Source organism: Canis lupus, chromosome 11 (assembly GCF_048164855.1).
Source record: "Canis lupus baileyi chromosome 11, mCanLup2.hap1, whole genome shotgun sequence".
NCBI lineage: Eukaryota > Metazoa > Chordata > Mammalia > Carnivora > Canidae > Canis > Canis lupus.
Window position 1 is genome coordinate 33,164,398 of NC_132848.1, and position 26,329 is coordinate 33,190,726.

The following is a 26,329-nucleotide window of genomic DNA, read 5'->3' on the forward strand; positions in this document are numbered from 1 at the left end:
CTGAGGGGGACACTTGACGGGATGAGCACTGGGTGTTATTCTGTATGTTGGTAAATTGAACACCAATAAAAAATTATTTTATTAAAAAAATAAAAAATAAAAAAAATTAAAACTAGGTAATTTTGGGCAACTCACTTAACCTCTCTGTTCTTCAGTTTTCTCATCTGTAAAATGCTGATAATAATAGTGTATTATGGTAGCCTTAGAGCTGTTCATCAACATTCTGGTTCTCTTCTTTCAGGCACATAGTAAGAAATTTCTTCCATGGCCACTTGAAGTTAGGACTTGAGCAACTGTGTCATTTCTATATGGAAGTTTTTAAGAGCTCATGTGTGATCTGTCCTTTTCTTTTCCCTGCCATGAAATGTGAAACATTCCAGATAGATATTTTTTTATTAGCCCTGGTCCTGGGGTAAACATAATGTGGAACCTACCAAGAACATAAAGCATGAGTTAGAAACAAACCACTGGGATTTATTTGTTATTGTAGCTTAACCTAGCTTAGCTATATATATATCCCCCAAATCACTGAGCTCTTATGAGGATTAAATGAGTTGATGAAAGTATCATGTCTAGAACAGTGTTTGGCACGTGGTAAGTACTACATAAGTAGTTATTATTATTATTACTCAGTTAAGGTTGAACCTAGGACTGGAACTCAGGTTTTCTGACTAGGATTATGATGTGATTATCACTACATTTTGTTATTCCACAATCTACAAAAGAACACTTGAGAGGGAGAAGGGAAAGGATAGGCAGAAGTCTTACCCACACCTGCCAGGTGCCTCTGGTTCTAAGAATCCCAACCCTGGAAGGATGATTGCTCCTGAAGACAAGTTCTGAGCACATGCAAGAGCAGGGTCACCCTAGCCAATGATTTCAGTTTGGGGAGAAGAGCAGTGACCCATTGCCGTGGTTTTCTCCCTCAGCAGAGCATCCTTCTCATCATTTCCTTTCCTTTTTTCCTTGGGGTCCAGAGTGAAACTGTGCCTTGAGGGGAAATTTCTAAGCAGCACTAGTTGGCTGGGATATTCTCAGCAGAAGAGACAGTTGAATTTTTGAAAGGAGAAGGTCACTTCTTGTCAATCTATTTTGTGAAGAAACTGAGTTTGGTAACTGTGTTGATGCTTCTGGAAAGCTGGGACAAGCCTGAAAGAAAATGATAGTGTGTGGTCCAGTCTAGTCCATATGATCTTTAATATAACAATAAGGAATTAATAAAGTAATAAGGGTTGTGGGTTATAAGAGTGATAACTAGCTACTGTGGGGTGCTTTTAAGAAAAATGCCAGGCCCTGCTTCAAGTTATTTGTAGACCTTAACCCATTTAATCCTCACTGCACTATCAGGGAGTTATTAGTTTTACCATCCTCATTGTATGGATGAGAAACTGAGGGACAAATAAGCTAAGGAGGTTGCCACTGGTTACGAGGTAGAGCCAGGATTCAAATCCAAGCAGTTGGGTTCCTGGATCTGTGCTTCCAATCACCATGAGGTACTCTCATCTGTCTCACACTTCCCTGCCTTTGCCTGTGCTGTGTGCTCTGAATTTTTAAAACTTACATCCAGAATCATCTCACTGTGGAGCTTACCCTGACTTCTCCCATCCTCCCCTTTGAAGCTGTCACTTTTTCTTCTGTGACCCTCTCTGCCTTTATTACAACAAATTTCACACTAAGCCATGAGTACAGAAACTACATCTTAATAATTTTAGCATCCTTGTATCTGGCACAGTCCCTGGCATAAAATAAAGGTTAATTTATTGTCAATGAATCGCTGTGTAAAAAATTGAAAACCATGAGTACATAGAAGATGGTAGACATAGCAACACAGAGTATATAGACTCTGGAATCTGACTGTTGAGCTTCAACTACCAGCCATTAATTTTCATAACTCACAAGAATGACCATGGGAATTTTTATTTTATTTTTTTGTGGCTCAGTTTGTATGTCTATACAGTGGTAATAATAACACTACAAACCTCCATGGGTCACTGGATGGATTAAATGAAATAAGGTAGCAAAGAACTTAGCCTGTGTCCTGGAACATAATAAGTTAATGAATGTAGTGCTCAATGTTAGCTCCTCCCGCCTGAGCATCCTGGAACATTTCACACTGAAGGTGCATTATAGCTATGCCTATCACTGACTAATGAGAAAATAGCTCAGACGAATAAGGCTAAATGATGACAACTTGGCAGACTGAGAGATGTAAGCCAATCTATCTGTAAAGCTGCTGTACTCTCGTAATTTAGTGCTTGCCCAACAGCAATCAGCGCATGCTTAACATTTTTCCATTCAGATGGATGGAGGTTGAGCAGTGAAAAATGGGGAGAAAGAAATAACCCTGAGAAAATTGATTATATCATTACCAGTTATCTTCTGGGACCATAATAATGTAGCTTTCATTATTTCTTTTATATGCCAGTCTCTTACTGCAAATTGAAAATAGTACATGCAATTCAGATATCTCTGAAAAGAAGCCTAGTTTTGAAAAGAAATGGATGCAAAACAATGGTGTATAAGCACATCCAGCCTGATTAGACATGAACTACAATCTGTTATATTCAGTGTGCAAGTGGAATTTGAGGTGAAGAATGTTCAGTACTCAGGGTTAGACTATTAACCCAATAAACTCAGAACAGATCATAAAAATTATTTTAATATCTGGATTAGATGTGAGACAGTAAACTAAAAAGCATAACATGTTCTAATCTCTGTGTCAAGATTAGTAGATAAAATATAGTGTATGTTGGGATGCCTGGGTCGCTCAGTGGTTGAGCGTCTTCCTTCGGCTCAGGTTGTGATCCTAGGATTCTGGGATCAAGTCCCGCATCACGATCCCTGGGAGGAACCTGCTTCTCCCTCTGCCTATGTCTCTGCCTCTCTCTGTGTCTCTCCAGAATAAATAAATAAAATCTTTTAAAAAATATAGCATATGTTTAGGACCTACATGCTAATTGTGCTTACTGGAAAAGGAATAGAAAAAATACTGCTTCTTTTCCTATTCCCTCAAGTAAAAAGGCAGAAATATTGGAAATTCATCATGTTTTCTGTGAGGCTATTATACCTCAATATTGAAGGAAGATTTTCAATGTAAAAATCCCCCTTGAGCTACCACTTGATCATCTATAGACAATGCTCCTTCCAGACCCAGACTGCTTTCCATGTTACCAACTTGGGGAATCAAAAATATTGAGAAATAGTAAAGTGTTGTGTTTAAGGGTCCAGATTTTGGATCTAGATAGCCTAGGTTCAAGTCTTAGTTTTATTTTTTAAAGAATTATTTATTTATTTATTTTAGAGAGAGAGAGAGTGAGCAGGGGGAGGGACAGAGGAAGAGAAACTCAAGCAGACTCCATGTAAGTATAGAGACCAATGTGGGGCTTAATCTCATGACCTGAACCAAAACCAAGAGTCAGACACTTAAATGACTGAACTATCCAGGCACCCCCAAATCTCAGTTTTAAAACCGCTATGTGGCCCTGGGAAAGTTACCAAGGCCTATGAGGTAACTTTGTCTATGAGGTTCCTCACTTTATGATGGAGATAATAGGGATGCCTGGGTGGCTCAGTGGTTGAGCATCTGCCTTTGGCTCAGGGCATGATCCTGGGGTCCCAGGATTGAGTCCTGCATTGGGCTCCCTGCAGGGAGCCTGCTTCTCCCTCTGCCTATGTCTCTGCCTCTCTCTGTGTCTCCCATGTATAAGTAAATAAAATCTTAAAAAAATAATGGAGATAATAGTAGCGCCTAGATCGTGATACTGTTGCAAGGAATTAGTAAATTAATATGTCACTTACATAATAATCTCCCAATAAATTTTAATCATTATTATGTGTCTTGACTATCTTTTTCATAAATATCCTTAACAAAAGGCATGGAAAGAAAAAGTATAATAACAATAATGCATAGCACTTTCAATGTTACAGGTTCAGTTCTGAGTAGTTTTTGTATATTAACTCTTTTGATCTTCATAGTAACCTTTGAGGTAGTCTTACCAGGTAGAGGTGAAATGACTTATCCAGGGTCACACAGATAGTGAGTAGCACACCAGGGTGTGAACCCTGACAGTCTGATTTTAGAGGTCTCATTTTTAAGTGTTAAATGTATATTCACTTCTTTTGAGCACTATGCCTGAATGTATTCACCATCCACTCAAAAAATATTTATTGAGAATCTACCCGGCACTAAGTACCAATCTACTCTGAGATATGTTACTAAACAAAGAGAGACACAGGGTCTCTCTCCCACATATTTAATATGTTTAATACATACTTCTATATGTATTAATATATATTAATATATATAATACATACTTTTATACATGTACTGTTTCTTTTAAGCTTGTCTATGTTCATTTTGTTCATAGGGATAAATACTATTTTCCAGGTCTATAGCTCTTTATGAAGTCTAAACATTTGGTTTTGTTTCTTTTACCTTTCCCCTACCAGCTTAAAGTATCCACCTTTGAAAGTATTCATTAATGTCTTGTACAATTCAGCACCAGGGACAGCAGACAAAACCTATTAGCATTAGGAAGATATATGAATTTTTTCTCTCAGAATTCATGAAGATTTGATACTTCAGAACACACATGCAGACACACACACACATTAAATATTCAGAAAGATCTTAGGAAGAATCCTACAAATTACCAAACACATAAGTCCCTGGAACAGAGAGGGAAATGCGCATCCACAAGGCCATACATCTGAAGCCAAGAACTAAGTTCCTAGGACTAGTCTAGTTACAATTAATCTCAGTGCACTGTCATCACCAAGCAGAACTGTATATATTCAGTGACATGGATGTGGAATACGGTGACAATTCCTTAAATAGGAATTGAGGAAGAAGTCAAATACTCTGGTTTAAGCTCCAGAAGAATCCTTATTCACTCAGAAAGATTCATTTCCTAATAATGTTATCTATTATTTCATATTCCCTATATACTTCCTAATATATTTGAAAGCATGGGTGGAAAGAAGTTTCAAGGTTCATTAGAGGAGAAACAGATCCAAGTTACTACTGACTCTGCCTTACACACTACATTTTTTTTGACATCATTCAGTACATTAGAATTCTTTCCGGCCTATCAATGTTTATTAGATTTGATGCTGCCTAATTCTGACGTCCCAAAGGAAGGTGACTCACTCCCAGTAAGTGTGTTATCAGTTTCTAAGGACATGTCTAATCTGGATGACATCATCTTGTCTGGAAGACACATTTTAGGTGGACAGTTCCACAGCTCATGAAAGAAAAACTTTCCATTTGCTGTGTTTCACTAATCCCATTCCATTAAAGCAGCTATGAGAGCCTGAAAGGAAAAAGAATGTGATCCTGTGAAGGAATATAGAATTATAGATTTAATCACTCAAGACTATATTTATTATAATAATCAGTGCAAAGCTCTTCAAGGAGTCTCTTTTGATATAAATAAGGATCACCCTAAATCTTTCTCCTCTGAGATACTTTCAACAATTATCCAAGTACTAGCATGTAATCATGGAAAGTTACTGAAGTCCTCTGGGTCTCAGTCACCTCTTCTGTGTAATGAGGGCTATTTGACTTGTGATTCCTCACTGGGGCACTGTGAGGAATAATGAGATAATTTGCTACCACATGGTATAAAACAGTGGCAAGCAGAAGCAGAGGAAATGGGGCACAGGTGGCTGATTCATCTAAGGGTGCTGACATACAGATTTTTAAGAAAAAGAATGAAGGAAATCCCCCTAAAGACTGGAAGAAGGACTTTCCTTGTCACTGCCAAGAAATTTCTTCAACTACTCAAATGTTAAAAAGCCATGAAATGGGACACCTGGGTGGCTCAGTGGTGGGATGTCTGCCTTTGGCTCAGGGCATGATCCTGGAGTTCTGGGATTGAGTGCTGCATTGGGATCTTGCATGGAGCCTGCTTCTCCCTCTGCCTCTTATGAATAAATAAATAAAGCCTTAAAAAAAAAAGCCATGAGATTTGAAGTAAGAACCTTCCTTAAATCTCATCTCTAGCACAGATTAGCTACCATATCTCCCTTCTTCTCCAACTTTTACTTCTTCAGGCTACAAAAAATATAATTATTTCACTGGAATATAGTTACCACCATATATTGGTAAAAGATCTAGCTAGGAGGTGCCTGGCTGGCTCAGGGTTGTGAGTTTGAGCCCTGCATTGGGTACAGACATTACTTAAAAATAAAATCTTTAAGATAATAATAATGATAAAAAGAATCCAGCTAGTTACTTGGATTAAAAAGGTAGTTAATAGTGCAGGCTCTAACAGTGATTGGCTTAAATTCTGGTGCTACCACTTACAAACTGAGTAACTTTGGGCAAGTTCCTTAATTTCTCTGAGCCTGCATTTACTCATCAGTAAAAAGGGATAATATCAATAACCCTCTCATGAGGATGTTATGAGATTAAGAATGTTAATAGGTATAAAGCACTTAAAATGGTATCTGATACATAATAAGGACTCAGTAAATGTCACAATATAGAGAACATGCCAACCAAACATAAAGTAGTTCAGGACCTTCGGACAGGTACCCTCTTTACTTATTTCCCAGACAGGAGACTAAAGCCAGAGAATCTTTTATCCTTTGTAGATCTGCTTATTATGAAACCATATCTTATTTTTCATTTTTTAATTTTTCTTAAGGCCATTCTTTGCTCAGTTGATGATAATTGTGATCATGATTATGAGGGCTATTGCTTCAAAGATATTTTATTCTAAATCACAATGATGTATGAAGAAGTGAATTCAATGGAAGTAAAGGAGAAGTGGAGGGGGTCTGAGTGAAGGAGCAGGAGACCAAGCTATAAAGAAAAGTGAAGAAGAAGGCATGAAACCAAGCTTTGTGCTCTTTTCCTAACATTTACAAATACTAACCTAGACCTCTGTTGATTCAGCCAACTTGTCATGCCTTCCTGTTGACATGAATCCAGGACATAGAAATATAATAGTAATCACTAGAATGAGCAGAGGATCTGGAAGAGCTTAAGATGAGAAGGGGAGAGAGATGCAGGAAGGACGCCTCTAGTTAGGCATGATGAGGGGTCTGAACACCCTCATGCTACTGTGGGAGGATTATAGGAATACCATAGGAATACTATTATAGTGGTTGTCTACAGAACTGTGATCTGTAGTATAGATGATACCCCCAAACACATACATGAAGGATACAAGATTTATTAGTGTGTCCATGTTTCCAGCCTCCATATGCTCTATGTCACCCCCATTAAACAATTTTTCTTATTTGTTCAGCAATCGGTAGCGTTTGGTTTGCTATTCCAGTTACTACGGTTTTGTGACACAAGTTCAGAAGAACAGAAAGAATGTGAAAAGAGAGACAGGTCTAGAGATCCAAAAGAAAGGAAAAGAAAAGAAAACAGTAAAAGCTGTAGGGGTTAGGTGTTGAGGTCTGAGGGATTTCATTAGGATGGGTTCTGTAACACCCATGGGGTGGGATAGAATGGAGAGGATTTTAGAGAGTTGTTCTAGGTTGTAAAATGGACTCCTATTACTGGTTTTCTTTTCTTTTCTTTTCTTTTTTTCCTTTTCTTTCTATTATTGGTTTTCAAGAGGGCTAAGTATAATTTAAAATTCCTTTTGACTGCTAGATTAGACTTTTTTAAAAAAGATTTTATTTATTTATTTGAGAGAGAGAATGAGTGGTGGGGTGGGGCAGAAGGAGAGAGAGAGAGAGAGAGAGAGAGAGACAGAGAGACAGAGGGAGAGAGAAGCAGACTCCCTGTTGAGCAGGAAGTTGATGTGGGGCTCAATCCCAGGACCTAGAGATCATGACCTAAGCTGAAGGCAGATGCCTAAGCCACCCAGGGCCCCAGGATTAGACTTTTATAAATATTACTTTATTTAGAGACTGATGCGGGGTCCAGTAATCAGGGTTATGGATGTGCACACTAAAGTCTAGAACTTCACTCCCATTCACTAAAGACATGGATTGGGACACACAAGCCCCTATATTCCATTAAAGGCAAAAGGAATGGTTGGTGAAGGCAAATGAGAAAATATCAAGTTTTATTTAAACTTTGAGAATAAAGTTTAAAGAGAATAAAACAAAATCAGTCTTTTCTTGAGCAGAAGCAGGAGGAATTTCACTATCACTTCTAACCCCTATGGGGAAGAAAAGTCAGTCAAAAGATGACCTGTTTAAATTGGATGGGACTGACATTATGTGCACATCATCAGGGAAATTAACAACTCTAAGAATAGGAAATGTATATCCCTTGAGACAGCTGCAAGAAAAATTGCTCAGAAATGACTGTGCTGGGGACTCACAGGGAGTGCAGCTGGAATAGGAACAAGCCCTGGGGTTTCTGAGACCAGTGTTTGACAGCCAGGACTGTAAACAGCCTTCACTGGCATAAGCAGAGGATCTGGGGCTATGAATGTAGTCTGCGGCGGGTGGCACTGGGCTGGGACTTAGACCCGGGACAGAGAGAATCAGAGTTGGCTTACAGAGAAGATGAGGTTGTGCCAGGCTGGGAATTGGCTCATCACCCACTAAATGTTAGCCCACACCTGCCAGTTGGGCTACACATCAGAATCTCCATGGACTATCTTTAGAAACACACATTCCTGCACCTTATCTGTGGAGACTCTGATTCAGAAGATCTCAGATGAGGCCTGGGCATGACTCTTTCATAAGCTTCTCACATAATTCTGGTGAAGCTTATTCGCACACCAGAATTTCAGAACTGCCAGTTGAGGAAGTCACAACTATTCTTTTTCTAACCAGACCATTAATGCAATGATTCCATTTGTCACAAGCTAGTTAATTAGGGGCTTTTTTTCATTTCCATAGTAAACTCTCTTCAGGACAAGATGAAGAAGAGTCTCATAACCTCTCTTAAATGACCATGCAATCTTCTTCTCTTCCTCCTTCTCTCTCTTTCCCTCCTCCTCCTTTTTCTCCTCCCTCAACCCCCTTTTCCTTCTTTTTAGTTTCACACCAAACACAAAACAGAGATTTAATGTGTACAAAATCTACATCAAAACATAAATGGGCTTTACCACATAGCTGTCTTCAAGCAGTTCTTGAGAGACAATCTTGTAAACTCAGAAATGCATGAGGGAGTCATGAGTGTTTTGGGAGGAGGTGCTGAGAGGTGGGAACAAGAAGCAAACATCTCACCAGTGTCAAGTAGATATGGTTCCCATTAGGATTTGTGCTATATAGTACCCACAGTGCTCCAAGCTCAGTTCAGAGGATTCTAACAGGATCAGGAAAGTGGGCTGGTGGCTCAGGTGCAGTGAGACCAGGGGCTTCAAGGTCCCAAGTGGCAAGAGTCAAGAAGAGCCAGTATATGAAAGTTGGGGCTGTGATGTCAGGTGGCCAATTGAAGACACATCATCTGTGATTGACAGCACAGTGATTCCCAAATACCAGCTTCTGGACATCAGAAGTAGTCAAGGAACTAGTTCAAAATACAGACTTCCAGACCCCACCCCAATTGTGTTCTTTGACACTCTCTCTCTTATTTATAATATTCATTTAGTCAGTGCATAAACATGTATAAAGTGGCTACTCATGATCACTAGTCTGCTAACTGCATGAGAACAGGAACTGCATCTGACTTGCTCAGCCTCAGTGTCTATCTAGCATAGTGCCAAAAACTATAGCCATTCATTTAAAAAAATGCAGTAAGTGCTTACTTTCTACCAAACTGAGCTAGGCACTAGGACACAGTGATTAATAAGTATGCTCCCTATATTGAGTCTAGTGCGGGAGATAGCCTAGGGATTAATAAGTTACATTAACATGACAAGCGTTTAAACAATATACATAGATATTTCCTACCTTCTGAATCCACCCCACACAGGAGCCAGGGAGATTATCCTAAAACACGAATCCAGCCATGATATTGCTTAAAAAGAGTCAATAGTTCTCCTATGATCCCTCATCCCAAAGAGGGTCTGTAGACTCCATGAAGATAGATGTCTAGAAAAGAAAGAAGTTTCCATGGTCAGATAACTGTGGAAGACTGGGATAAATGAAACAAAATGAATCAAGTTTGTTTAATGCAGGATTTTTCAGAAACTGTAGAATACTAATGAGCCTTTTAAATCTCCAAAAGGTAAGGGGGGGAGGTAAGTATAAAATGGGGGAAAGGAGTAGTATTCAGCACATTCTCATTCTTATTTGATTGTGACCCTTTTGGGGCACATCTTAAATAACCGGTGCTTAGAGAACAGACTTTAGAAAATTCTTGCTGGCCACAACATGCCCAACATTCACATTAAGCATCATAGGGTCCCCCATAATCTCCTGCCCAAGCCTCTGCTCCCCACTCTGCTTCTTGTATTTTTTTAAAAGATTTTATTTATTTATTCATGAGAGACACACACAGAGAGAGAGGCAGAGACACAGGCAGAGGGAGAAGCAGGCTCCATGCAGGGAGCCCAACGTGGGACTTGATCCCGGGACTCCAGGATCACGCCCTGGGCTGAAGGCAGTGCTAAACCGCTGAGCCACCCAGGCTGCCCGTGCTTCTTGTATTTTAACAAAACCAAACTCCTTGTTTCCAAGCCTTTGCTCACATTGTCTGCCCCCCAACACACACACACACACACACACACACACACACACACACACACATTCTTCAAGCCCTGAAACATCCTCCAACACACATGGAATTTGCCTGAAGATGATACATGTCCTTGAAAAATCAGTTCAGACATCAGCTCCACCAGAAGCTTTTGCTGTTCAGGTGCTTCTTCTGTATGTGCTCAGAATGCTCTGTCACAATTCCCACAGAGCAGTGTGCTGTATTATTGTGGTCCCGCTAGACCATGAGGTTTTGGAGGGAAGGAGTCTTTATGAAGCTTTATCTCTGCTCTGCTATACTGGAGTTTCTCAACCTTGGCACACTTGACATTGGGGCTAGATGAGTCTTTGTTGTGAGAGGCTGGCCTGTGCATGGTAGGATGTTTAGCAGCATCCCTGGCTTTTACCCACCAGATGCCAGTAGTGCTACCAGTACCTGATCCCCCTTCCCCCAAGATGCAAGAACCACAGAATCTCCAGACACTGTCTGATATTTCCTGGGAGAACAAAACCATCCCTCATTGAGAATCACCGTCCTATATCTAGTATAGTGCCTGGTATTCATTAAACAAATATTTACTGAATATATACTACTTGTCAGGCCTTGTGCCAGGCACAGATAATACAACTGTGACCCAAACGCTTGCTCCTGCCTATAATCTTCAGGAATCAGGAAGTAAACATACATGATTATGATTGTAATGATAACCATAGTTCTATGAAGGTTGAGAGAGACTTGTGTATTTTGTTCATTTTTATATCTCTCAGCTCCTAGGACAGTACCTGGTACATCGTAAGAACTCAATAAATATTTGTTGATGAAACATATTATCTAAAATTTACAGAGCACTTATAATGCGCCAGAAACTATTCTAAATCCTTTGTTTATATTAAATTAATTTAGCTCCATAATGAAACTATGATATTCTATTATCATACTCATTTACAGATAAGTAAACTAAAACATACAAATTTTAAGTAACTTAGCAATGATCATGTAATGAGTGCAAGGTAGAGCCATGACTTGAACTCAGGCAGCCTGGTTTCAGAATCCAAGCTCAAGTGCCCCACATGTTACTGCCAAGGATGACAAACATTGATGGAACCTTCCTTTGGACTGGCATAACAACAACACAATAAGTTGTTTCTTTTATCTCATCCTTAGCACCATTTTATTTGAGAAAATGTAAAGCACAGAAAGGTTAAGTAACCTGAATTCTTCCATAAATGGTAAGTGCCTAAACTGTTTTTTTTTTTGTGCTCCATCTGACCATAGGGACCTGTGCCCTTGACCACCATGCTATACTGCCCCAAATATGGAAGCATAATAAATAATGATTAGATGACTGAATAAGGAATGGTTTACATGCTTTCTGCATCCCCCACACCACCAAGCAGAGAAACTAACATAGATGATGCCCTCCCCCCCCACACACATGATTTTTTTAAATGATAGCAGTGAAGTACAAGGAATGGGACACTCAGTTAGGGATCAGATCTGACTTGTCCTCCTGATTCTGCCTTTGAGTTGCTGTGTGACCTTGAAGACTTCATTTCCTCACAACCAGGTCCCCATTTAGTTATCTAAAATGAGAGGTTTTGAATTTCTTGAGTTCCCTTCAGCTCTTTTTTTTTTTTTCCTTCAGCTCTTTTGCTGATTCTAGCAGCCATAGTCCTGAGTGAACCTGGAGAGCTCTCTTTCCAATCACAGACCAACCAGGTAAAGCTCCTCCCCTGACTGTCTTGATTGGTTTGCTCACCTCCTGTGCAGGTGCTGTTTTGGTTGCCTGGTAACACAGTGATAGAGACTGCCAGTTCCCAGAGGAGAAATGAATGAATGAGCAGAGATAGTCACACTAGGAGCAGTGGCTACAGCCAGAGCAGCACATTGCAGATTTCATAACTCCACCTGTCTGGAATGGGCTTTTCACATAATGCTGATACAGCAGCCTAATGGGGATTCTGGAGGTGGCAAAAATCCTAATGCACAATCCTATTTCCCCATAAGGAGGTGACTCTATCACAAAAATTACAAGCACAGAAGTGTGTTTTAGTATCACTAATAAAAGATCTCCCTCTGCTCTCTTCCATGTAAAAGACTACTGTTTCTTGTGTTCCATCCTGCCTTTAAATCCAGGTTCTGTGCTACTGGACAGGTCATGTAAATTGGAATTGATCCCCATGATCACTCTGAAAAACAGGCAGAACAGAAATTCAACAGATAGGGAAGTCTTTTAAAAAGTTCAGAGCAATGAACAGAAATAATGTAGACCTGGGTTCAATTCCTGGCTTTGCCACTTATGAACTGTGCAACTTTGAGTTAGTTTCTTCATCTGTAAATTGGGGGTAATATATCTATCTCAAAGTGTCACTGAGAGAACTAGGTAAGGTAGTAGAAGCTGAAGCACTAGTCCAGATGCTGGAGTATACATGCACAATTTTTATCATTATTATTGTTAGTGTTTAGGGTCACACACCACTTAAATGACAAAATTGGGATTTGAATACAGGTCTCTAGTAGTGCCAAGGCCAACTTTTGTCATTATTTCATTCCTTCTTTGAAAGGAAAAGCCATAACCATGCGTTTTTTCGACAAATACTTACAAGCCACTATGTGATGGTGTTGAAAATGATACTAACTCTTACACAGCAGTTTTTAGACCAAGCAGTGCTTTTGCATGCATCCTCTCACTTAATATGATGGCCACTTCTCTGATGTCTGGATGGAGATCATTCTGGACAAAGCAATTATCTGCCTCTGGAAGTTAAACTCTCCTCTTTCCCCAGGAGCTTGAAAGCCAGGAGAAGCCTCATCCCCCAGTGCAATGGAGCCAGCCCAAGGGCATGCTGGCAAAGGCCACTGAATTGTGTGCTTAGGTTCCTGATCCTTTATGTATGAGTGTGTGATCTTAACAAGTTCATTTACCACTGTAGGCCTCAGTTTTCAAATCTGTAAAATGGGAATCATGTATATGCTTATCTCTCAGAGTTGTTGGGATAATTCAATAAGCATATGACTGCAGAATGCTTAGTACAGTATCTCCTCGGCAGCTGCCACCATGAGGATGACAATCGGCATGATTCTTATGATTCTTCCAGAGGCCTGCCTGCAATATGGGTACCTACCAAGGAAGGTGGGCCTAGGTGAAATACTACAGTCAGCCTATAATCTCTAGGGGTCATAGGAAAAAGAAGAAAGTGAAAGAGGAAGGGGCAAAAGGAACACCTTTTACTGTCTTCGTAGCTGGCTCCAAGAGAGTAGGGTCAGAGGCAGGTGCCAGACATGATCGATACTGTTGCAAAATCCATGGTCCATTAAAACACTTGTAGCCTGGGGGCACCTGGGTGGCTTAGTCCGTTGAGCATATGCCTTCAGCTCGGGTAATGATCTCAGGGTCCTGGGATCCAGCCCTGCACTGGGTTCCCTGCTGTGCAGGGAGCCTGCTTCTCCCTTCTCTCTGTTCCTCCCCCTTCTCGTGCATGTTTTCTCTCTCAAATAAATAAATAAAATCTTAAAGGAAAAAATAAAAATAAAATACTTTTCTGGGGGATCCCTGGGTGGCGCAGCGGTTTGGCGCCTGCCTTTGGCCCAGGGCGCGATCCTGGAGACCCGAGATCGAATCCCACATCGGGCTCCCGGTGCATGGAGCCTGCTTCTCCCTCTGCCTGTGTCTCTGCCTCTCTTTCTCTCTGTAACTATCATAAATAAATAAAAATTAAAAAAAATACTTTTCTGGGACAAATAATAAGCTAGTGGTGCTTAATGTTAGGCTCCACTCCTCTGGGTTGCAGTCTCTTATAACTCAGGGATCAAGGGATCTGCTCATTGTTTGAACTCTAGATGATGAGATCTATGTTGTTCTTTTTGGAGAAATCTTGGATTTGATCATTTCAATGCAAGTAAAATGGGAGCACTTGAAGACCACTTATTATGTGCCAGGGACTGCCCTAATTTTCTATGTTTTAATAGATTTCACCCCCCTGCGACTCCTGAATGTAAATTTATCACCCTCTCTGTGTAGATAAGGATCCCAGGCAAACAGCTTGCCCAGAGTCAAAATCTAAGAAGTAGCAGAGCAAGAATTCAAACAGTCTAGTGCCAACTTTCATGTTCTCAACAGCTACAGTTACTGGCTCTCCATGTTGTCAAAGGAAAAAGAATCCATTCTCTGTCTTGCCTGGTTATTCCTCTAGTGATTGAGCTTGTCTGAAATGGCGGGGGTCTATATAGAGGCCAATCTATGTAGAGTTATTATTCTGTGGGGTTTAGGAAGGAAGAAAAATGATGTGGAAGGGGTAGATTTTGTTATGTCTCTGTCCTCCAGACACTCAAAGTGGTGGAAACGGACAGCAAGCAAGGAGATTTAAAATTTTTTTTTTTAAGATTTTTATTTATTTATTCATAGACACACAGAAAGAGAGGCAGAGGGAGAAGCAGGCTCCATGCAGGGAGCCCGACGTGGGACAGATCCCGGGTCTCCAGGATCACACCCCAGGCTGCAGGCGGCGCTAAACCGCTGTGCCACAGGGGCTGCCCGCAAGGAGATTTTAATACAAAGAAAAAAAAAATGTGGGTTTCCCAATCCCATGCTGGTCCTAAGTCAAATGCAACTCTATTGAAGTTTTGGTAATGGCCAGGCTCCTTGGTTAAGCTTCACAATAGTCCTGCAAAAATGATTATATTACCTTATTTTATAGCTGAACCACCCAAAGCTTGGAGAAGTGAAGACGCTAGCCTGAGACTTTAAGCCCAACAAGAAGCATGGGCCTGGGACTCAAAATCAGCTCAGCAGTGCTCAACCTTGATTATACAAAGGTATCACTTGGGATGCTGACAAAATACATACCTACTGGTGAGAATATATACCAAAATATATACCAGTGATGTGAATTGCTGTCTAGGTGTCTTCATGGCCCATCATGCAGGAGCTGGTCTTCTTTCTGCCTCAATACAGCTGCTTCCCAGTGAGTCGTGAAGGCAGATGTATTAGAACATTACCTTGAAAGTGACTTGATCAGCTAAAACGTTCAAGCACCCTTAATTACAAAGGAACACCCACTGACATCTGCCTCCCCTTAAGGGGGACTCCAAGGATTTGGAAACTTATTTTTCTGGTTGCCATGACAATCTTTTGCAACGTCAGCAAAAATGCTCTGTGTTACAAACAGGCAACCATAAAACCACTCAAAATCTTTAGCTCAGAATTTGTCTCAGTTCCAGACCATGCCATGCCCCCTCTGAGCCTTTACCTAGACTCTAGAAAAGAACTGTAGATATTAGGACCTTCTAAACACTCCTCACATTTTACTAGGGGTAAGAGATGAAGGGAACTGCCTCACGTCAGGGAGTAAATTAATGTTTTCATATTTTCTTTTATTCTATACCTCACTTCCTCATCTTTCTAAGACATTTTTTAATCTAAAGATAAAATAGGTGAAATTGAAAAGTTCTCTCACGTTTATCTTTCTTTTTTTATAAATCAAATTTATTTTTTATGCTTTTTAATTAATTTACTTTAAAATAAAAATTGTATCTATTTAAGGCATACAACATGATTATCTGCATATACATAGTGAGACGATTACTATGTCAACCCTCTTTGGATAGACTCCAGAGGCTTTATACTCCTGTAGGTGATAAGATTTTACATTTTAACTTTCAGAGGCTTATTTGCATTTGTACCCTCAATCAATCTTTAATTATAGCAATTCATCTTTGTGCAGATTTAGGCAACATGAAAGGTAGAGAGGATGATATACTGGAAAATCTTTCTTGTCATCTTAAAAATCTTGCCATTGGCCGCCTTGGTAGTAAAGTGTCCAACTCTTGGTTTTGGTTCAGATCATGATCTCAGAGTCATGAGATCTAGACCCACCTCAGGCTTGAGCTCTGTGCAGGGTCGGGATTTTCTCTCTCTCTCTCTCTCCCTCTCCTCCCCTCCCCCTAGTCTTGCTCATGCACGCACATGTCTGTACTCTCTTATAAATAAATAGAATCTTTAAAAAAAACTTCCTATGGTTGGATAACAAAATTAACTCTGCCCTTTTTGGCAAGTATGAACAAGCCATAGCTGAATAGGTGTTCCAATAGAGTGGAACTTTCCTGACTTGGGACCTGGGTTCCACCTGCACTCTGTCACTCACTAGCTCTGTTACACGATATCAAGCTGTGTGCATTAAAGGCACACATGGCCTTCATTGTCAGACAGCATTTTGAGTTCTCACCTCAATTTTGTGCTAAGTGACTTTGGGCAAGCCTCCATTTCCCCTACGAAATGGAAATATTCTCTCCTTAACAGGGTTGTTGCTTTCTGGGTATGTAAAGCACTTATCACAGTGCCTGGTACACAATAATCAATAATCAATAAATGATAGCTATTATTACTTTAATCCATTAATACTATCTAATCTGCCTACCTCACAGGAGAGCATATGAAATGAGGGACTTTGAAAACTACAAAATTTACATGTAAAGGGGCTTATTTCTACAGTTGTTTTGTTATTATAAGGACTTGCTCACTTTTTTTAGATCAGATAAGAATAGCAGATCTGGATTCTTCTTATCAAAAATAAATATCTTTTTAAACCACCACCACCACTACCACCACCCTGTAGGGTTGGATTTCTCAACTGAGTGGTGAGACAATGTGTACACCTGTCACTGTGGGTGCATCCATATGTATGCAAATTCCTGAGCTGAATTGTTCCCCAGAGAAAGGATCCTATGATACAATATGTTTCTTTCCTTCCTGGGCCTGTCAGGATTCTTGGTTAAAAGTAAGAGAAATAATGTAGGCTGTTAACCCAAGAAGGGGATTTAGCAGAGATGGAACATTCACAAAATAAAATTGGATGGGGGATGGGATGGCATGAAGAATCAAGCTTGGGAAACAGGCAGAAATCAAAGGAATTTGGAGGTTGGCCAACAAGATTCATGACCAAGCAGTAACCACTGGCCCAGCCTCTTTCGGATGCTGAGATGCTGCTGCCATCATCAGTCTGATCAATCTCACAGCCCATCTCTTTCTTTCCATCCTTGTCAATTTCTGAAGAGACAAAGTTCCAGGAGTGTGCATCTAATTGGCCCAACTTAGGTGACATCCCTCAAGTATTTTTGGGGACTGAGAGAAAGCAAGTCATGGGAGGATCTGGCCCCGGGAATTGCCAGGTCCTCACACAATGAAACACTTCCCCTAAAGAAATGTGGAGGTATAAATATCTTCTAGGAAGCCACCTTTGGTCAAATTCTTATTTCATTGATAAAGAAGGTGCAGAGAGGTTGTTCAATGACTGTGTGTCAAGTCTTCCAGCTTCCAACCCCATATTCAGTCACTCTCTTACACAAAACCCAGCAATTTATAAAGTCATAAGCTCTTTCTCCAGCTTTAAGCAACACTCAGGTGGGGACAAAGGGACTGACTATGGAGAGTCATTATCTGTTTTCAGATTCTTTTTATTACATAAGCTCAGCACATAAGAATAAATAATGCTGGCATGCAGCTGACCTCCAATACATGATGGGAGAATCTCATTACTGCAAAACCCTTGGCGATAAATATAGAGAACTGGCTTTGATACATTGAATTTTCAACAGAAACCATTAAACACTTCTGCATCTAACTGCCTTTTCTTTTCTTATTCATAGTGCAATAAAAATAATTTTCCATGCCATAATTTGCCTGATTTTTTCCTCTACACTTCCATCCTACTTCCTGTTTCTTTTCTTTGTTTAAAACTGATACTAGTGAAGCTTTTTGAATTTATAGACCCAGACAAGAACACCCTTTCCATTTTTTTCCCCAAGCAACTCTCCTGTGCATATTTGAAAGCCAATAGTTTTTTTTTTTTTTTTGAAAACTACATATAAGTCCAAATCTTAGAGTTGGGAGGTATCTTAGGGGAGCTCTTCTCTGACATCATTTCACAGGTGGGGAAATGGAAACTTAGAAAGGATATGGCAGGTGGGTAGAGGCAGAGATGGGCCAAATACCATCAAAGACTATGCTGGGTTTTTGAGTGGAGATTTCCTTGATCCTCTTATGTCCACGATTGTCATTATCTGGGTGTGAACAGAAACTTAGGAAGAATCTGAGGTACTGCCTAATACAGAGGTGGAAAGTAGTAGCCAAAGGGGCAAATCCTGCCTGTACATGGGTTTGATTTTGCTCAACATTCTTGGCTCACACAGTCCTTTAAATTTTTTTAAAGTTAATTGCCAACATGTAAAAACCTGGAGATTTAACATCATTTGATTTTCTGACCCTTTAATAAAACTCAGACCATCTGGCAACTCAGGGTCCCACTATATGGCAAAAATGAGTTGTTACTCAGTAACAATCTGCCCCCCTTAAGCAGGTACACACATCTCAGTATGCCACAGTCTCTACCCTGCCCTGCTCTATCACAACTTGCCAACTTCACTTGTTACATTACTGCCTGTCACCAAAGTTTGTGATTCCTGAGCTAGTCTTACTCCCTTAGTTACTACAGTTGGGTCACTCCCTCCTGTTGACTGAGGTCACTTACTAAGGGTAATGCAGTAAATGGAGATGTTGGAAGACAAACTTCCAAGGGCTCAGTCCTTGGCTCTCCTCTCCTCTCGTGATGCCTCAGGTCAGAACACTACCCCGGGGAACATCTCCAGTCCCAGACTCACATCTGTGCTTTACACTTGGGTATCCAGCCCTCACTTTGGGCAAGTTGCTTAAGCCTTTCAAGTGCCTTCATTTCCTCATCTGTGATATGGCGACAATGAGAGTACTTTTCTACTATATGATTATTTTGAGAATTATATGTACAATTGGCTAATATATGCAAAACAATTTGAAGAGAACCTGACACTGTTGTTGTTGTAAGTTGCCTCATGGGTCTTTAGAATGTGCATGGTAGAGCTTTTAATTTCCTTCTGCCTCCAACCTGTTCCTTCCTAGTCTCCATGTCAGTAACAGCACCATTATCCCATGGATGGCTTGAGCTAAACACCTGGGAGTCATTCTTTGTAAATCTGTTTTCCTCATTCCCTAAATCCAATCATCATCAAGCCTATCCAGGATACTCTAAAAATGTATTTCAATTGGTCTCCTCTCTCCATCTCCACTGTCACCACCTTGGTCTAAGGTGATGTCATCCGTTGCCTGGGTTTCTGCAGTATCCTCCTGTTATGCACTGAACTATGCTCCCCCCATTCACATGTTGAAGCCCTAACCCACAATGGGATGGTATTTGGAGATGGGACCTTTGGAGGGTAACTAGGTTTGGATGATGCCTTAGTAACTAAGGGAGTAAGACTAGCTCAGGAATCATGAACTTTGGTGACAGGCAGTAATGTAACAAGTGAAGTTGGCAAGATGTGATAGAGCAGGGCAAGGTAGAGACTGTGGCATACTGAGATGTGTGTACCTGCCTAAGGGGGCAGATTGTTACAGAGTAACAACTCATTTTTGCCATACAGTGGGACCCTGAGTTGCCAGTGGGGACCTCATGATGGGGTCAGTGTCCTCATACGTAGAGACACGACAGAACTTGCTCTCTTTATTTCTCCCTGCCCTGGAGGATACAGGGAGAAGGCAGTCATCTACAAGCCAGGAAGAGAGCTCTCAACAGAAAAAGACCACGCTGGCACCTTGCTCTTCACCACCAGAACTGTGAGAAAATACATTTCTGGTGTTTAAGCCAACCAGCCTACCGTATTTTGTTACAGTAGCGTGAGCAGACTAAAACACCTCCTAAACTGACCCCCCTGCTTTGTCATGCTTTCTCTTGCAAAATCTATTCTCCACACAACAGCATATCTTTTAAACATGTCATGGCCCTCCCTCCCCTAAAACCCTTCTGTGGCTTATTTTTTTTTTTTAATTTTTTTTTTAATTTTTTTTTTATTTATTTATGATAGTCACAGAGAGAGAGAGAGAGGCAGAGACACAGGCAGAGGGAGAAGCAGGCTCCATGCACCGGGAGCCTGATGTGGGATTCGATCCTGGGTCTCCAGGATCGCGCCCTGGGCCAAAGGCAGGCGCTAAACCGCTGCGCCACCCAGGGATCCCTCTGTGGCTTATTTTTGTCCTTCCAACAAGCCGAAGCTCTCCGGGGTGGCCCTCGGGGCTCTGGGGACTTCCGCCCCGGCCACCTCTGCAGCCTAGCGCACCTTGCCCTCGCCCGGCGCTCCGGGCCCTCCTCGTCTGCGTTCCGGCCGCAGAACCACGCTGCATCTGCTGCCCCCTGCCGGCCACGCTCTTCCTCCAGCCGGGGAATCCCTTTCACATTTCAACTCTCAGAACAACTCCCACCTCCCCAAGTGGCCGCAGGGAACCATCTTACTCACAGCGTCCCCGACCCCCTTTCTTATTTAAAACCACCTTTCTCTGCCATAACAATCTGACGTGATCTTCTTCGTTTCCCCGCATTTAGCTTGCCCCCACCCAGGCCCCATGCGAGCTACTGAGGGCGACAGACTTGGTCCTGTTCCTGTGGCACCCCGGGCGCTGAGTGCCCCCCACACTACCTGAGACGCGCGCAGACGGTGCGGCCGGGTTTCTCGGGGGCGCCTCCTGAGGTCCCGGGAGGTCAGGTGCCTTCCCCAAAGCTGGCTTCCAAGGGCGCTGCACTCTTCGCGCTCCCCAAGGGGCGTCGGGACGCTAGAGATGCAGCACGATCACGGCACTCGGCTGCCTGAGCCAGGGCAGGGAGCTCAGGGTCTGGGAGCAACTTTCCCCGCGTGGAGGGGTGAGGATCGCTGCGGGGGGAGGCGCGGGGAGGGCCGGTGGGGGCGGGGCCTGCGGGGCGGGGCCTGCGGGGGCGGGGCCTGCGGGGGCGGGGCCTGGCCGCCCGAGCCAATGGGGCGGCGCGGCGCGGCGCGGCGCGGCGGGGCGGCCAGGCGGCCGAGGGGAGACGCTGGAGCGCGGTGGGGCGCGGAGGCTGAGCTCGCGGACCCGGAGCGCATCCTCAGGCGGGCGCCGCGGCCGAGGCACCCCCCTCGCCACCCCCGCCCCGGGCGCCGGCTTCCTGGCGGCTCGCACGGTAAGAGGAGCGCCGCCGCGAAGTAGACTTTGTGGGGCTACGGAAACTGGGAGCCCCTCCTGCCCTCGGCGCCTCAGACCGGGCTGCCGGCGGCGTCCTCGCGCCCGGCCGCGTCCCCCGCGCGCCGGCCCTGTGCCCGCGGGAGGCGGGCGCGCGGAGGGCGCGGGAGGGAGGCGACGAGCCGCCGCGCCCCGCGCCCTCCCGCAGCTGCCGCAGCCCGGCCGGGGCCCGACCCTGCGACCCACAGGTCGGCGCGCGGGAACTGCCTGGGGCCCGGGAGCCTGAGGGGCGCGGGACGGCGGCGTCGGGCCGGGTCTCCGGAGACTTGAGGACCTGTTGGCCCGGGGCTCGGGGTCAGGTTTGCCGCGCTGTCGCCTCTTTGCAGCCGCCCTGAGGCGCAGGAGGTCTCCGAGCGGCTCCCGGCGGAGCTCGCCGCGGAGACTGGCCCTTCATACCGCGCCGCACGTAGTTCTTTATTCAGCGTTTACCCGGCTGCCGCCGTGTGTGCCAGGCGCTGTGCTGAGGGAGCCCTGAGGCGCGAAGACGGGCCTTGGAGGGGCTCCTGCGGCGGAGGGGCGCGGTAGGAGGGATAGTTACCCAACAACACTAGTACCGGGCGCGAGGGGGAGAGCGAGCCAGGAGGGCTTCGGCGCGGGGGTGACCGCCCAGGGTGGACTGGAGGAGTCGGAGGGTCAGCCCCGCTGGGAGCGGGGGGGAGGGGGTGCCGGGGGAGGGCAGGGGGATAGCGGGCGTTCCAGAGAGATTTTCTCGTGCGAAGGTTAGGGAGCCGAAGAAGTCCAGTCTCCCATCGGGTGATCGCGTAGGACCAGGGCTTACCGTGGGTAGGAAACGAGCTGTCGGCGTGCAGGGAGGGGGCTGATCCACGCCCAGGCCTTCGAATGCAGCCTTGGACTGCCTCGGATTTTGTCCTGGGATGGGCTGCAGTGGAGGAATTCCGACCAGTAACCAGGTCCCTCTGGCAGCTCTGTGGAAAAATAGGTGGAGCCTGGAGCAGCGGAGAGCTGGTAAGTGTAGCTGCTGTTCAGACTTGGGAGTGAGTACTCTGGGTGGGGAAGACAGTCGCAACTGCCCAGGAGCCCTGCTCCCCGGCCTCTGGGCATGGATTTGGGCCAGGGACTGTCGTCCGTGTGACACTTGCTTCTGCAACCCGGGGGCCATTTTAATATCGTTTCTGGAGGCTTGGACCTCAACCTTGCTATCAGGGATGGACCCTGGAGGATTGGGAAGGGTACCGCTCCCCTTCTCTTTCTGTCTTACAAAGGCTCAGTCTCAACCGTGAGAGGTTGTAAAAAGCAAGGTGTCACTGGAGAGTCAGACCAGAAAGTCACTTTAGCTATGTGCCTGGAGGATGTAATCAATCTTTCTGATTTTCAGTTTTCTGATTTAAAAGGAAATATATAACTACCTTTATTAGGTCAGGTTCCCTGGAAAAAGGACTCAGAGATTCTGAGGTTTGTCTGTAGGGGAACTTTGGGGGAGTAGTTTCACTGATCCAAGGTGGGTGAGGGGTGAGAAAAACAGGATTGGGCAGAGGGAGAAGTGAATCTGTGGTGCAGTGCAAAAGAGGCCTCAATTGAGGCATGGGGGCGCCAAGCCTTTGAAGCCCCATGTTGACCAGCCAGTAGATGCAGGGGCATAACTTTGGTTGTCCCTTCAGCAAGACAGTTCCTGAAGAAGGACTCAGCCAGCACTCCTGGACGTGGAGCATATAAGAGTAAGGAGCCTTGGTCTTGGAGGGGGATTGAGAACTGTACCGCAGCAGCCACCTCTGCAGGGTGGCCTTGGGAAGTAAATGTAACAACTTGACAGAAATTGGTTAGCACTACATCTGGTGCAGAACAGGCATTTAAAAAGTGTTCCTTTCTCTCACCGTTAAACTTCTTGACTGTGTCTGAAAGTAGGTTGGGAAGTTAGAGCTGGATAAATAGACATTTTAGAGGAAAGGACTTTTAACAATAATAATAGCCACAATGACTGCCACTTCCCGTTATTGAGTGCCTGGTATCTATATGCATTCTCTCCTAGTTGTCTAGTAGTATTCTGTGTCAAGTATTTTTACTCTTATTTTATAGCTAACCCAGTCGTTTCCAAAACCCAACAGAGTATGTGTCCTTTTGCCATAAAATAATAGCAGTAACAACAGCAGCAATCAAAATAATGATTTGTTACACTTTATGAAGTGATTTTATTGGTGGCTTGTTAATTAATTCATTTATTTATCAATTATTAATTCAACAATGTGCATTGAGTGCTTCCTAAATGGCAGGGTGCTGTCCTAGGTACTGGGAATACAGTGCAGTCTATCAGGGAAGAGACAGACATTAAATGCTTTGATTTTTCAGGAGCAAACATTTAAGGATAGAACATCCCATTGCACAACCAGGAAGGAAGTGATAGAGAGTAATTGGCCCTTTTCCCGATTGACTTTCTCATTCTTCAGTTTTAGTATAACCTCCTCAAAAAGGCCTCCTGGACCATCCTGTGTGAGGCAGGTCCCTCCCTTTTACTCTCCTCTCATAGTACTTGTTCATTCATTTCATTTATTTCCTCGTTAGTGGTCCTCCCCATTAGACCGAAGGCTTCAGAAGGTCACATATTGCTTTATCCTAAGATCCCAGCACAGTGATTAACACATATTTCTTGAATGAGTGAAATGAATGAGACGTCTATCTGTTTAACAGAGTGGCTAGGGGAGGTCATATTGAGGAGTGATGTTTATATTGAGATCTGAGAGATGAGAAGGACCCAACAATGCCAAGCAATGCCAAGATTAAGAGGCAGAGAGAGCAGCTTGTTCAAGGATCATGAGGTGGAGGAATGGAGCCCAGTGCGATTGGGGAACAGCTTGAGATGAATTTGGAGCAGTAGACAGGTCCTTGGAAGGCCATTCTGAGCTTGGATTTTATTCACAGTGAAAGATCATTGAGGGGTTTTAAGCCTAATAATGACTTTGTCCATCATGCCTCTTGGAGGCAAATTCCATGATGGAAAGTGTTCAGTAAATATTGTTAGAGTTAATGGATGATCTGGTTCATGTAACTACCAAGTGAAAAATGGAGGAGGGAGAGGAATGGGTTTTTATCACAAATTAGGAGTTAGATGAGAGAGAAATGTTGGTGTCTTTGCTACAGAACAGCAATGGTGTTGGAGAAAAGTAGAAGGACTAGAGTTGTATTTGGTTATAAAATGGAAAAGGACTTGCTGATACATTAGGTGTTGGGAATAGAGGAAAGGGAAGAAGAATCAAGGGTAACCTGTGGGTTTATCACTTAAGATTGGGTAGATGCCAAATGTCTATCAACAGGTGAATGGATAAACAAAATGTAGTACATACTTAGAGTAGCATATTATTCAACCATAAAAAGGAATGAAATGCTCCTTTTACTACAATATGAATGAACCTCAAAGACATGCTAAGTGAAAAAAGACAGATACAAAAGGTCATATGCTGTATGATTTCATTTATATAAAATGTCCAGAGTAGCTAAATCCATAGAGACAGAAAGCAGATTGGTGTTTGCCAAGGACTTGGGGAAAAGGGTAAATGAGGCATAACTGCTTAAAGGGTAAACAGTTTCCTTTGGGTTGATGAAAGTATTTTGAAACTAGTTAGATGTGGTGGTTGTACAACATTATGAATATACTACATGCCACTGAATTGTGCATTTTAAAATGGTTAATTTTGTGTTATATGAATTTCATCTCAATTACAAAAAAAAAAAAAAAGATTGGGTGGTTGAGAGCACCAATAACAGAGTAGAGGAGACTGGGTAGGGAGCAGGTTGTGGAATTCACGTGCTGTCTTAGAGATACCCATGAGACATCCACATGGAGCCTAGGGGGAGGTCTGGGCTGGAGATATAAATATGAGAGTTGTCAGCACTTAGATGTCAGCCAACAAAATGGATGAGATCTAGGGAGAGACAGTGTAAAGGAGTACATCACAGCCTGGATGGTTCTTTAATTTGGCCTTCATACCTACTTACAAGGGAAGTGCTCTTGTCTTCATTATCAGATGAAGAAACCAGCCGCCTTCCCTTGGCTCCCAAATAAACTTGCCCGGGGTCAGACACTTTGTTTATGTGCACCTTATGGCTTTCAGGGCTTTGCTGTTCCCATCTTGGCATGATGCCATTTAGAACTCTAGCAAGGGCCTTACCTCCCTTCTCCCTCTCCCTCCAATCCAGACTGAGTACTCACAAATGGCAGGCACTGTGCTGGGCATATGTTGGTGGAGAAGGTAGAAATGGCTCTAATTTTGTGGAGTTTACCCAGTAAACAAGCAGCTGCAGTCCACTGATATAGGGGACCTTAGGAGCCTGGAGCAGGGGCATCTACCCCAGGTTTGGGAGTAGGAGGAGGCTTCCTAGAGAAAATGGCAGCTAAGCTGAGATTTGCAGTAGAAGGAGAAAGATGGAGCCCTAGAAAGAGATGGTTCTCTGGAGGGCTCATGATCCCTAAACACCTGCTATGGGAATTCAGTGTTCTCTTCATTCCCCAGTTCTTCACAGGTTACTTGCATTTTCTAACTTATTGTGAGGGTTTTCTGTATTTTCTATAGCTCTGGAGGCAATAAGCAGACAAATGGCTTAGTTTGACTTCTAGTGGGAGCTTCAGAGGGGTAGCCAGGTAGAGTGCAAACAGCCAGGTTTTCAAAGCCAGCCTCCATCTCTTGAGCAAGTGACTTATTCTCTCTGAACCTTACTTTTTATACCTATGAAATGGAGCCAAT

At 43.3% G+C, this 26,329-nt stretch overlaps 1 protein-coding gene and 1 long non-coding RNA gene across 4 annotated transcripts in view; one reads left to right on the plus strand and one right to left on the minus strand.

Annotated features, from left to right (window-relative positions):
* The window catches only part of LOC140642947 (uncharacterized), an 81,196-nt gene extending 59,890 nt beyond the window's left edge, over positions 1-21,306 (minus strand). Inside the window, exons 1-2 of the long non-coding RNA XR_012039322.1 lie at positions 21,062-21,306; positions 9,814-9,954 (exon numbers count right to left, since the gene is read on the minus strand). This is a non-coding gene — a long non-coding RNA (uncharacterized lncRNA). The remainder of the gene's footprint in view (positions 1-9,813; positions 9,955-21,061) is intronic.
* Positions 21,307-21,437: 131 nt separating this feature from the next.
* Positions 21,438-26,329, plus strand: part of SYN3 (synapsin III) — a 452,196-nt gene continuing 447,304 nt past the window's right edge. Inside the window, exon 1 of one of the 3 annotated variants that reach the window (XM_072844189.1) lies at positions 21,438-21,576. The gene's annotated coding sequence lies outside the window, so the exon portion shown is untranslated. Of the gene's footprint in view, positions 21,577-22,364; positions 22,602-26,329 lie in introns of those variants that run through there. The other 2 variants (XM_072844190.1, XM_072844192.1) reach the window with 2 other exon arrangements.